At 35.6% G+C, this 10,298-nt stretch overlaps 1 long non-coding RNA gene across 3 annotated transcripts; it reads right to left on the bottom strand.

Annotated features, from left to right (window-relative positions):
* Nucleotides 1–596: 596 nt before the first annotated feature.
* On the bottom strand, nucleotides 597–2,580 carry LOC147510730 (uncharacterized). Of its 3 annotated transcripts, XR_015216860.1 has the most exons (4): nucleotides 2,290–2,580; nucleotides 2,175–2,192; nucleotides 1,936–1,996; nucleotides 597–810 (listed from the first exon to the last, which is right to left on the bottom strand). It is a non-coding gene; the product is annotated as an uncharacterized LOC147510730 (long non-coding RNA). The 3 variants fall into 3 exon arrangements; XR_015216858.1 differs by having other exon boundaries at nucleotides 2,175–2,580; XR_015216859.1 differs by lacking the exon at nucleotides 2,175–2,192.
* Nucleotides 2,581–10,298: the final 7,718 nt, after the last annotated feature.

Genomic DNA, 10,298 nt, shown 5'->3' with positions numbered 1-10,298 from the left:
GATGAGAATGGACCATCTTATGTGTATGAAACTACGAAAGTGAGGAAGCAAAACAAAAGCTCAATTTTGTCATATCTTGGTTAATTTGTAGAAGTTCCTTAATAACATCTTCAAATGTAAACAAGTGAATAATCCAACAGATTAAATCTCCCAGGAATATAATTTGCACCAAAATTTCAATGGACGGCTTTGTCACATTAATAGGTTACCATGGACTTGGTTATCTTTCACTCTGCCAACTAATAAAATTTCACACAGGCGCTTGAGATCACAAGTACCACTATATCACTTTGAAGTAGATTTTGTGATTTGACACTTCACTTCACGCCAATTCCCCATAAACAATTTAAAGATGAAAGTACTAGATTTTACATGAGACCAAATATTTATCATTCCCTTCCTCAAATAATATATCCTTTAACATATAATATCACATTCCAAAGGTTAAATGGAGTCCCAATAACTGAGATAAGTGAAAATTAGCATTATTTATGTATTTCTACTCACTATAAACTAGCGAGGAAGAGCAAACAGTGGTGGAGGGTGTGAACCATGTATACGAATAGAGTGAAGACTTGACCAACCAAGCTAGCTACCACACATGCAAAAGAGAACAGAGAGTTATTCTTCATCTCACCTTCCGCATATACAGTTTTAACAGATGGGACCCTGTGCTTTTTGTGATTCAGCTTAGGCTCCACATGCATCACCTCGTTTGAGTGAGAAAGATCCTTTAGAACAACAGCTATATGGCTGTGACTCTTCTGAAACTCATTTAGAATATCATAAAGCGGCATATTTTCTGAAACCCTGCAGAATAAACATTAAATATAGTTTTGAACATGACAACTTCAGGATAGCTCACGTCAAAGCACAAAGAAAATATAATACAATGATGACATGAACTTCCAAACTAAATGCTGGAATTCATAAGGACCCATCAAAATGGACAGTTTGAGCTTTTAACAACTATATTGAACAAAAGTAAATGCAAAAGTATGAAATCCTCCATTATGTTAATATGAACAACAGAGTGTCAATTAGCATAATGGCTACACGCTAAAACATTAAGATTTTGGATACCTAAGATGATAGTTTTCAAGTGCACATATAGAACTGTATTGAACCAAATATAGGATAATCAGTACGATAAACACAATGGTAAACACTGGTGGTCACATATCAATTTATCGCTCTGCAATTTGCATGACTAAATAGCGCAATTATAAAGGCCAGACTAGAAAATGACATACACAGGAGGGATGAAGTATGAAATCCTCAATTTATCCCAAGTGTGAAGTGAATTAACAATCTCCACTTGTTTTTGGATATTTCAAATTTCGGTAATGCCGGTGAGCATCGGTTTTTTAATCTCAATGAGCACTCACAACTCCACAACTCTAAAGGAAATAGCTCACTAATTGTAAAAATGAATTGTAATTATAAACCCTGCAACCCACCAATAGAAGTGTGGTCGCTCCAATAAGATTTCAGAACAAATAGAGTTTGTTTGAACTAAATCAGAGTTCAGTAATATAGAAGCAAGTCTATGGTATGCAGATATGGTAGGATAAAGCCCTGCAGCTGCATGGATGATGCCTTTTACTGAAGTATTAGACATGGTACAATGCCTAGTTTTAAGTATTGGGTGCCATAGAAGCAAGACAAACATTGGGACTAAGGCACATACACTTTTAGTACTTGCAAATATATTACGTGTGAGAAAAATCTTAAATCAAATGATACAAATCAACCAACACTAAAAAATTAACGTCATAAACAAAGATGTCTGATTAAAATTTAAGTTAAGGAATTTATTTCCTGATCCAACATACAAAATACAGTACTACCAAAATTGACAGTCATATTAACATTTAACAGGGCTCATGGTACGATCCACAAGCAGTTATGCTTTTAAACTACCCTAATTCTCACCTGCCTTGCTTGAAATTTGAAGAAGAAATGAAGAGAGAGCGAGAGTTGAAATTTGCGTTGACTGCAATTGAAAGAAGGATTAGAAACGGAATCCGGCCAAAAGCAAAAGCTAAATATAATGGGGGGAAAAACTTGAATTATAGCTAGCAAATTAAAAGGGAAAAAGAAAAATAAACCCTAGAATAACTAACTTGGTTCGATTGGTTGATGCAAAGAAATCGACTTGACAGTTCTCTTACCCTTCTCTCATCGTCCACCTCGAAGTTAGAGCACCAACGCCGTAAAGGTTTCACTTTCAAATCAGATCCAATAAGTTGAAAAAATTTCAAGTGAGGAAGAGAAATAACGGTGTACCTCCGGTTTTAATCGAAGATCGAACCAGATGCGTCGTCTTCATCTTCATATTCGGGTGATATATTTCGAACCCTAGGTTTGAATAGCATGGAGAGAGTTGGGGTTTGAGAGAGTTCTAGTCGGGTAGAACAATTAATCCTTTATTTTTTTGCCTTTTATTTAATATGTTCATTTTCTATTACGGTTTTACTAACGAAAACTTGATAAGTAACAATTATATCCATTAGTTATTTGGTTACAGATATATACGTTAGAAATAAAAAATATCATCTGTTACAAATTGGCCCTTATGGTGTAACCCTTGACATCATGAGTAATGGTAATTTTTTGGATAAAGGCCAGGTGTAACCGAAGCTTTAATCTTTCTTGAAAACCAAGCTGAAAAGAGTACCCATTGGGGCGATATAAACAATTCAAGAATAGCCCAACCCAGTACATCTAAGGCTAGTGGTATTTTTGAGGTGAAATCCGATCCTGAAATCAATACTTTAATCGAAACCCTCACAAGGAAGATAGATGCCCTCACAACAAAACAAAAGGACCAAACCCCTCATATTGTCATGAACATAAATACCTCACCATACAATTTCTGTTTAAGCTTAAATCATATAGATGCCACCTGTCCCTTGATCACAAACCTATCATCAGTTCAACCAGAAGAAGTATGTGCTTTCAATATTTAAATTTCGCATGGACGAATATTCCATAAACCCAACCACCTCAAGGTTTCAACAAACCACCAAATACATTCAGACAAGGATAATGTACCTATAACAATCATAATAGAGCATTGGTTCCATCCTAGTTTAACCAGACCTACTAAAATCCACCTATCAACAAACAAAGAGACCTAGTTCCCATTACACCATCAACTAGTGTCCAAACAGATAAGCCCACCGAGATCATGCCATTTGTCATGCAATAACAAACTCAAATCCTAGCATCCATGCAATAATCTTTGAATTTATTAGTCCAAGACACAACTCAGAAAAATGCGTTACCAAGACACAAAGTTCAAAACCTTAAAACCGAAGAGATTAAAGCAGTCACAACCTTGCATTATGGCAAAATAGTTGACAACAAAGTAGTCTTACTAGAAGACCCTGCACCTATAGAAGTACCAGTTCTAGTACCAGAACAAAAAATTGAAAGCCAGATACCCCCACATATCCCTCTCAATGTTCCAGTTCCTAAATCATCAACTCATCCACCTGACCCAGTTAGGCAATACAAACCAAAGGCACCTTTTCCAACTCGCTTAATGATACCCAAGGAGGATGAAAATTTTGATGAAATCAAAGAAACATTCAAGAGTCTAACCATAAATTTAATATTTCTCGACGCCATCAAATATTTACCCAAACATGCCAAGTTTTTTAAGAATATGTGCACCAACAAAAGAAAAACTAACATTCCAAAAGATGCCTTCCTTACAGAACAATTTCCATCCCTCACAGAAACTAAGGGAATTGTCAAATAAAAAGATCCTGGTCGTCCTACCATCCCTTGCACTATAGGAGACAAATACACAGCAACTACCTTGCTCGATCTTGGAGCAAGTGTTAACCTCCTTCCATACTACCTATTTTAACAACTTGGTTTCCATGAGCTTACACCTACAACTATGACCTTACAATTAGCCGATCACTCCATTAAATACCCAAAAGGTGTAGTAGAAAATGTGCTCGTAAAGGTGAAAGACTTTTACTACCCTGTTGATTTTGTCATCCCTGACACCGAAGTCGCTCATGATTCCATACCCATCATTTTAGGGTGCTCATTTTTGGCAACAACCAATGCCCTCATAAATTGCTGTAATGTATCTATGACCATGTCTTTCAAAAATCTCTCAGTAGAAGTCAATTTTTCAAGATAATACAATAGCAGATGGAAGAAGAGTTGGATAAAGAAGTTAGTATGATAGACAGTGTAGTGCAAGAGTACTGTGATGTGATTTTCCCAGATAATGAGGTACACCAGTTCTTATCCTTCAGAGATTTAGATTTCAATATGGATCATTATAAAGAAGATACCACTGCCACCTTAGAATCCGTTCCTTTATACAATTCAGATGATGAGTTACCTAAACATGAAGAGACGTCACCTAGCCCAAGTGTTTAGTGTGGAAGGAAGTAGAGACCTTGTTACCCACATTGCCTACACCTGCCCTTAAGCCTCTCTTTCCTGACCTAAAATACATATATCTTGATACTGATGGTACTCATCCCATCATCATTTCATCCCAGTTGTCAAAAGAGGAAGAAGAGAGCTTAGTTAGAGTGATTTAAGAACATCATTCTACCATTAGTTGGTCTTTTGATGATATAAAAGGAATTGATCCAAAGATTTGTACCCACCGGATTCACCTGGAAGGGAATGCCAAGACCTCTAGAGAGCCGCAACATCGGTTAAACCCTGCTATGAAAGAGGTAGTAAGGGAGGAGATCTTAAGATTACTGGATGCTGGAATCATTTACCCCATATCTGACAGCGAATGGGTTAGTCTTATTCATGTGGTGCCAAAGAAGTCTGGGATTACAATGATCCGTAGTGAGGAAGGGAGTCAATTCCAGCACGAGTTCCCATAATGTGGAGGATTTGTATTGATTATCAAAAGCTGAATGCAGTCACAAGAAAAGATCATTTCCCCCTGCTGTTTGTAGATAAGATGCTTGAACACTTAGCATGTCATGCTTATTACTATTTCTTGGACGGATATTCTGGATATTTTCAGATCTTAATAGATGAATCCAATAAAAAAAAAGACTACCTTCACTTGCCCTTTTGGAACATATGCTTATGCACGTATGCCCTTCGGTCTCTGCAATGCACCTGCCATATTTCAACACTGCATGTTACACATTTTCAGTGATATGGTGGAGAGATTCATGGAAGTGTTTATGGATGATTTTTCTCTCTATTGAGATTCTTTCGACGACTGTCTATCCAACTTTTCCAAAGTATTGGCGCATTGTCAGGAAAAGAATCTGGTCCTTAATTGGGAGAAGTGTCACTTCATGGTAAAAAAGGGAATAGTGTTAGGTTACATTGTGTCTAACAATGGTATAGAGGTCGATAAGACTAAAATAGACAAAATTTCTACTTTACCTATTCCACGGAACATCCGTGACATACGAGCCTTTCTAGGCCATGCTGGATTTTATCGAAGATTTATCCAAGATTTCTAAAAAATTGCTAAACCCTTAACTAATCTTCTTATAAAAGATGTACCCTTTGAGTTTAACTCAGATTGCATGCATGCTTTTGAAAAATTGAAAGCCGCTTTAATAACCCCACCTATAATTCAACCTCCTGATTGGTCAAAACCGTTTGAGCTCATGTGTGATGCCAGCGACTATGCTGTTGGCACCGTTCTAGGTAAAAAACATGATAAGGGACCTATAATTATTTACTATGCAAGTAAAGCATTGAATGAGGCTCAACGAAATTATACGACCACTGATAAGGAATTCTTATCCATTGTTTATGCTTTAGACAAATTTTGTCCTTATTTGATAGGTTCAAAATGTAGGAACTGTTATTTTAGAATGCAAATTTCTACAAACCGTGAAAACCCACGCGCAACGGAATTAATAGGGTTCATGATTTTGGATAGGAAAACATACCTTTAGATCAGTTTCTTAATATCTCTGAGAATCCAAGCTTTATGAAATCCGAAATCAACCCTTTGATCTTCTGTTGTATTCCTTTCAATAGATTGGACGTTGTGTGGACAACGATCTACCAACCCCTTTCTTTCTCACAAAGCTAGAACCAATTTGGATATATCTTTCCTGATGGGCTTGGGCTTCCCATGTTCGCCCAGAACACACGGCCCAAGTCCGTCAACAAATAGCTTATTCCACTAAAGGCCATTGTTGCACTACCGCCCTAATCCCAAATTACGTGTCAGCATTTATGGGCTCCATATTATATGCTCATTGATCTCCCCGTGTTTAAGATATTGAATGTTTGTTGATTAAGTCAAGTTACTGACAACTACATTAATCAACTTCTTATGTCCTTGAGTAGTACCACTCAACCTCATTGTCATGTCGGATCAAATCTACCTGCAGCGTTTACATGACAATCCTTATGAGCTCCTCAAGGGGACATCATCAGCCCGACTTCTTGCAAGACACGGATTCCTTCTATAATCAACAGCACACCTTACATACAATGTCATTACCTAATCCATCGAGTTTGTTGATTCACAAATGAATCTCACTAATTGATGATTTAAAGCAATGAACAATGCACGTAAGTGCCCGTTATTATATCTGGATTAAGAGGACAAGCATTCATAATAACAGAGGCATTTGTTCTCTTATATAGTCAGTATAAAGAGAAACAACCTCACTTGGTCCTGTTCAATACACACAAAGTGTACTAGTGTAATCTTATAGTCAAGATAGACTAATACCAGATTATACTACAACCGTACCAATGGTTTGTCCAAATCCATCTAGGTTGTGAATGATTACTTATACTTTATAAGGTACTGATGATATGATCTTTTGTGTATTCACACCATATCATCTACAACATAAAGTATTAGACACATGCATATAACTAATAACATATATAATATGCATAACATTTGCATATATGATTCTCGTTCAAAATATAAAGAATTAGAGTTAATACAAAAATAATGCTTTTAGTATATAACCCTATCACAAAAACCTTAATCTACATTGATCATGTAACACTTAGGTACCTTCTCGTGAAGAAGGATGCTAAGCAGAGATTGATCTGATGGATTCTCCTCCTGCAAGAATTCACTTTAGAGATAAAAGATTTAAAAAGAGTTGAAAACATAGTGGCTTGAAGTTGTTGTTGTGGGAGTAGATTCAAACTGTTTTGAAGTGAGGTTCACCATAGACTGTTTAGAGTTTGAATGACTGGGAGTTTTAGAAGAAATGAAGGTAGGATCTTTAGTTTAGGACTTGTATTAGTTAACTAGTTGATGAAGAATATTGAAAAGCTTAAGTTGTTTAATGATTGAAAGAACATAAACTTGAAAGACATGAAATGAAATGATTGATTTAAAGAAGAAAACAAAGAAAGATGATTGATTGATTGAATAACAAAAGCAAATAAAAAGATTGAAATGAAGAACAATAAAATAAATGATTTGAATGAAAAAAAGGCTAGAAATTAAATCCTACATGACACTAGAATAAGTCTAGGTGCATTCTCTCTTCCTAACTTTTAGTTCTTAAACCCCTACTTCATGTAAATGACTGATTTTCCCTTCTCCATTACATTTGAGACACCTCACCCTTTGCTTTATGCTTTTGCTTTTTGATTTCTTCTTGATCAAGATAGGTTTTAGAGAAAGCCATCTTTTGTGTTAAGGACACCTATCTTTGGTCTTATGAGTTGAGGACTTGACTTTCAACTCCTTGGTTATGAGTCCTTGACCATTGACCTTTGAATTTGACTTTGACTTTTTCAGCACTTTTTTCATAGTTGCTTCGAGTCTTCATAATAAGCGTAATTAAGGCTCCTTTTGGTGCTAAGACGCAGCTTTTATAATAAGTGGTTTGAATTGCTCTGTAACCTGAAAAATGTAATAAAAGCTATGAGTTGTCTTTTTATTATACGTATGAAGGGCTGTAATGCAGTAATGTAAGGGTAATAAAACACACATTTGGGAGCTGATAACCACCCCGAAATAGCATCTTGCTTGTCCTCAAGCAAGGATGAGAGAAAAACTAAGATCACAAATGAGTGATTTATTATAAGTTATACTAATCTTGTTTTGCTGAGTGCGATTGCATTGACCATATACAACAAGACCTTAAACCACTAGGAATTCCCTAGTGGACGAGCTTTAAGTCTTGTCAGAATTTTCCAGAGGAGATACACACAAACTTCTTCTATTTAGTATAAAAGGTCTTATTTCCTTATTTATTCTCAGAAGTCTATACATCTCATTAGTTAGGAATAAGTACAAGCTTCTTTGAACTTAGAATAAGATATGTATAGTAATTTAATCACCTAAAAATAAATGTGCAAAACATGAGCAATGAAATGCAAAAGCAGAGTCGTTTCCGAGACTTTTGGAGAGCATCCTCAAGGCGAGTTCTCACGGGGGTGTGTTGCAATCACAACTCTCTGATAGATTCACTCAAGTTTCATTATCTCAAGTGCAGTGATAACTTATATTCCTCACATACTCAAATGACGTCTAAAGAAACCGGGGTCGATTGATCACGCTTGCCACTTACTATCACACCATCATATTCCTATTTGAGCTAGAGGTCTTTTATTAGGAGTTACGGGGCTAGGGTGATGGTTTAGAAAGAAAAGAAAGGGAAAAACAAAAATCTGATAAGTTGAGAAACTGGGTCTTCAAGATACTTGTAACCAGAGAAGAGCCTCGTTTTGTTCTTTGCTTCCGAATTATGATTCATTCTTTTAGCCCTTTAGCTTTGTGACTCCATATGATTTTGAATTTTGGGAGTTCAAACTTTTCTTTTGTTTCTTTTTGTTTATGTTTATGATATCGTCTTCTTTTGATTTTGAACTTTTGGGAGATTCGATTTTTGACTCATTTGATTTTTTTGGAGTTTTGGTTTTTTGATGGTTTTTTTTTTTTTTTTTTTTTTTTTTTTTTTTCTTTTCATTTTGAAGCAATTAACTGATCTATTTTTGTACAAGGTCTTCTCTTCTCTTTTTTTGATATATATCTAATTCTCAACTTGTCAGCTGGGTAAGCTTTTTATTGTGTGTAGTAACGAGTTAGAGATTTATGGCGAAGAATAAAAAGGCTTTTAGAAATTGGTGAAGGCTCAAGAGGGGTAACTAGAGGAAAACTATCTTTTTTGATTTTTAACGTTTATTTGGCTATATCAATCCAAAAAGGGCCTAAATTCTCTCTTAGGATATGGCGTGGTGATCAAGCAAGTGGTCGTGTGGTCTTTCTATCCGTACATCCTTTGTGTCATCACTCAATAATCATTCAGATGAGGCTTTTGGCTAGATTCTCACAGGATATGGAACTTAATTGTTCTAACCTTGGTCTAGGAAACTTACTGTTATATACAAACAAAGTCTGATGCATGCCATTCATGAAAAGATGTAGAAACTATTGTACGTATATTAGTCCAAGTTCGAAGAACAAGTCTTTACTCTATTGCTATAATGAGACTTCTAAACTTTTTATTCATCCTAGAAAAAGGAAACAAGACTTTTTAATACTAAACAAAAAAATATTTTTGGTCTTTTTCGAATTTGTTTTTAGAAATGAAGAAATATACTATTATATGTACTATAGAAAATGCCTAGTTTTTACAAAATATTACTATACCACCCCCAAATAGAAATATGCTTTGTCCTCAAGGTATGAAGAGATAAGAAAAGAGATTACCATAGAAACATGAACAAAAATGGTGATACACCTGTATTCTATTCTTCATGATGAAAATACGCCACCCCCAAATAAGTTTGGGGCGTGGGTTGTTTGATATAGAACGAGAAATACATGGTTTATTATACTAAAGATAATTATTCTACTATGAAATATCTTTTTGGGGTTTTTTTTTTTTTTTTTTTTTTTTTTTTTTTTTTTAAAAACATATGAAATGCATAAAGAAAAATGGAAAATTTTGGCATGATGTATTTGTATTACCTTCTACTCATATACCAAATTCCACAAGAAAAACAAATAACATAAGCATATAATATTAAAATTACACTATTAGTACTACATAAGTATGGAAATAAAATAAACATGAAACTGAAGATAAAACATACACTATAAACTATCTATACAGACACTAGGGAGCTGCCTTGATGACGTCGAGAAGATCCTTCTCCTTGATGACGTCAGGTCCCAGCTTGTCTATCACTACACGGGAGCGCGTCTCTAATGCTCTGTAATGTTCTAGTGACAGTGTGTTGAAAATGTCGCTGCTCTTGCTGGAAAGACCACTGCTCCTCTCTGAGGGTCTGCTGTGCCGCTATGATGACTCCCTGTGTTTGCCTGAGCTGGTGGATGT

Source organism: Coptis chinensis, chromosome 3, assembly GCF_015680905.1.
Source record: "Coptis chinensis isolate HL-2020 chromosome 3, ASM1568090v1, whole genome shotgun sequence".
Classification (NCBI taxonomy): domain Eukaryota; kingdom Viridiplantae; phylum Streptophyta; class Magnoliopsida; order Ranunculales; family Ranunculaceae; genus Coptis; species Coptis chinensis.
Note: the sequence above shows the minus strand (reverse complement) of the source record. Positions and strands in the feature narration are given on the sequence as shown.